At 42.1% G+C, this 3,678-nt stretch overlaps 1 protein-coding gene across 2 annotated transcripts in view; it reads left to right on the top strand.

Annotated features, from left to right (window-relative positions):
- The first annotated feature begins 367 nt into the window (after window positions 1-367).
- Window positions 368-3,678, top strand: part of Zw10 (Zeste-white 10 kinetochore protein) — a 123,287-nt gene continuing 119,976 nt past the window's right edge. For both annotated transcript variants that reach the window (XM_090368864.1, XM_090368863.1), the window contains exon 1: window positions 368-702. The gene's annotated coding sequence lies outside the window, so the exon portion shown is untranslated. The remainder of the gene's footprint in view (window positions 703-3,678) is intronic.

Raw genomic sequence — 3,678 nt, 5'->3', positions numbered from 1 at the left:
AGTGATAACCATTAGTAGCACTTGTTTTTGAACTTAATGTTTATAGGTTTTCACCATATTTACATGGTTAAAGGTATAATTGACGATTTATATTTGTTTAAATGGAAGCCTTACTTCAGTAAAGTTTTCATTTAAACAAAGTTCTCAGAGCAATGCAGATAGGCTGTCAGCACAGCTCATGGGGTTTTGTCAATGATGTACAGGAATTTTGGTAGCAGGGATAAGGAGGTGATTATGCCATTTTATAAGGCAATGGTCAGGCCACATCTTGAGTACTGCATACAGATCTGGGGGCCTCATTTTAGGAAGGATGTGGACTTGCTGGATTGAGTACCGAGAAGGACAGCGAGATTGGTGAAGTGAACAAAGGGGTGCTCTTACCAAGAAAGGCTTCAGTTCTGCAAATTGCAACATTTGGAGACCAGGCACCTGCAAGGTGATCTAATTGACGTGTTTAAAGCTTTGAATGGATTGAGCAAGCTCAATGCTGATGGAATTCTTCCTCTTGCTCAGGTCATACCACACACTTTAGAGGTTACAAATTCAAATTGAGGAAGGACTGTTGCAGAATTGATGTGTGGATGTTTGTCTTTAGCCAGTGGGTGGGTGATTACCGAACAGTCTTCTGTGTGTCATTGCGGAAATTTGATAGCCTAAATAAATTCAAGGAAGACCAAAGAAACTATTGCAGGGAATGAATAGGTGAGATGGGAGGTTTTTTTTCTTTTGGCTTATGCTGTATAAGCTTGCTTCCTTGCACATTTGCCACTGCTAATGCTGACAGCATTTGTCTGTATGCTGAACATAAGCCCGAAACCTTGAAGATGAATATTTGACTTTCAGTTAACAGGCAAACCAGGTTTTGGGGGGGGAGGGGGTTCACTTGCTCCATGTGCCAAGGTTGCAGGTAGCCTGCTCTCATAGGAACAACAGGCCTGCTGTAGCCGAGTGGTCAGGAGCACGAGTGCAGCAGTACATGCTCTTGAGTGGACCAGGGTTGAAGCCCATGACTGCTAAATACGATTAACGTTTGTATTGAATGATTTATTGTAAACTCCGCTGACCTGGTGGTTGTGCCGGAATATCAACAAGAACATAATTATATACTGAGTAAAGTTTCATAGCTTTTAATTACATTTCATTTGATGTAGTTATTACTCTTTTTTATTTTTTTCTAAATTCTTCATAAATATGTCAGAACATTATGATATACACTGATGAGCCAAAACATTATGACCACCTACCTAATATGATGTTGATCCTCCATGTGCAGCTAAAATAGCTTGTACCCGGCTACAAAATTTCTAAAGGATCTGCTGGTTACCAACACGTAACCAGCAGATCCTTTAACTCCTGTAAGATCCATGGTTGATATGTCGCAGATCGGAGTTGCTGTTCTAACACAACCCACATGCTTGATGGGATTGATGTCTGGGGAATTTGGAGGCTAGGGCAATACCTGGAAGTCTTCCTCATGTTCCACGAGTCAGTCTCAAACAATCTGGGCGGCGTGGCATGGCGCCCAGATTGTTTGAGACTGCTGAAAGACGGCACCGCCAGAGGAGAAGACTGTTGCCATGAAAGGGTGTAGTAGTAGTGGCATGTGATGCAAGAAAGCAAGTGTATGAGCTTATGCAGCATCAGCCAAACAAAAAAAAAAAAAAAAACATTTACAAAACAATTCCCTCTAAATGTTTGTCCAGTTCCTCAAATTTATTTAACCTATCAACTTCCACAATGACAGAAGGAAGTTTGTTCGAGCAATTAACCACCCGCTGGCTAAAGGCAAATTTCCACACATCTATTCTACATCTCTCTTTCCTCAATTTGAATTTATGCCCCCTTAGGTTCGTAATATGAACAAGTGGAAGAATCCCATCAGAATTCAGCGTGCTCAACCCATTCAAGACCTTATACACCTCAATCAGATCGCCTCGCAGGTGCCTAGTCTCCAGCCACTGCAATTTGCAGAACTTAAGCCTCTCTTGGTAAGAGGATCCCTTCATACCCCTCACCAGTCTTGTTGACCTTCTCTGTACACACTCAAGCAAATCTACATCCTTCCGAAAATGAGGCCTCCAGACCTGTATGCAGTACTCAAGGCATGGCCTGACCATTGCCTTATACAGAGGGACAATCACCTTTTCCCTGCCAGCAGAATTCCTGTATATCATTGGCAAAACCCCATGACCTGCCCTGGCAGCTTGTCTGCATTGTTCAGGAAAACTTCATATCTGACTGCACAATTACTCCCAGGTCTTTTTCATTTTCTACCACCTTAAGTGTAGTACCACATAGTTGGTACGTTTCTCTGGGGTTACTTCTACCCACGTGCAGTACTTTGCATTTGTCAACGTTAAACTTCAGTTGCCACTTCTCAGCCGATCTGCCCAAATTTTCTAGATCCTGTTGCAGTAGCACACTGCCATTACTGTTATTAACAACCCCTGCAAACCTTTGTATCATCTGCAAACTTCGACATTAAGCCTGATATTCCTTCATCAATATCATTGATAAATATACAAAACAACAGTGGACCCAGCACCGAACTCTGTAGGACTCCACTAATAACAGTAATCCACGAAGAGCAGCACCCATTGATTACCGCCCTGTGTATTCTCCCACTCAACCATCCTTTTATGCATTGTAGCAACTTGCCCTTAATACCATTCACCTCCGATTTGTACATATATATGATATCAGGATTATTTTTTGCATCCAGTTTCTTTGTAACCACATCATAATATCCAATCAAATTTGTCAAATTTTGTACCTGGTCAGCAATGATGTTTAGGTAGGTGGTAGATGTCAGAGTGCCTGGCACATGGATGACTGGACCCAGGGTATCCCAGCAGAACATTGCGCAAAGCATGATGCCACCGCCACTGGCTTGTTTTCGTTCCACAGTGCATCCAGGTGCCATCACTTCCCCAGGTAAACGACGCAGATGTACCTGCCCCTCCACACGGTGCAACAGGAAATGTGAATCATTGGACCAGACGACCTTCTTCCAATCACTAAAGGTCCAGTTTCTATGCTCGTGTGCCCATTGTAGGCGCCATTGTTGTGATACATTACTCCCGTCACCAGCATTCCAATTACCAGTGAGTTGCGTTGCTGTCGCCCTTCTGTTGCCACTTACCATTCAGGGGAGAGCCTTCACTCACCTCAAGCATCAATGGGCCGCGGTCCACTTTCTGTTCACCATTTTTGTCAGTAATGAACACTTCTTGAAAAAGTGTTCATTACTGACATTCCTCGAGATTCTGCAAATTCCACAAGTCTTTCACTTTTTTAATTTCTTTCACCACTTCCAAAATTTCCTATAGTTCCCCTTTCTGTGCTGTTTTGTCTCTTTCCAACCTTAGCATGGGAGTACCCCATAATGATACTGTAGTGGTTTTCTGCTCATCTAGAAGTCTCTCAATTTCGGTGTACATTTCTTCAACCTCTTGATCATCATGGCTCGATTTTGGTGCATAAATCATTATAACCTTTAGCTTGTACCTCTTAGAAAGTAGTAGTCTTGACATCCTTAGTGATGTACTTTTGAATTCCAAAATGTTGTTTTTTACACCCTTTTGTGAAATCCAAGTATATGATATCTGATATCATATACCTGATATCATATTCATTTCTTCTTGTTTCAGCCAAACCGATGATATTCAGTTCATATTT

Source organism: Mastigoproctus giganteus, chromosome 2 (assembly GCF_048544385.1).
Source record: "Mastigoproctus giganteus isolate SK-2022 chromosome 2, ASM4854438v1, whole genome shotgun sequence".
Classification (NCBI taxonomy): Eukaryota; Metazoa; Arthropoda; class Arachnida; order Uropygi; family Thelyphonidae; genus Mastigoproctus; species Mastigoproctus giganteus.
Note: the sequence above shows the minus strand (reverse complement) of the source record. Positions and strands in the feature narration are given on the sequence as shown.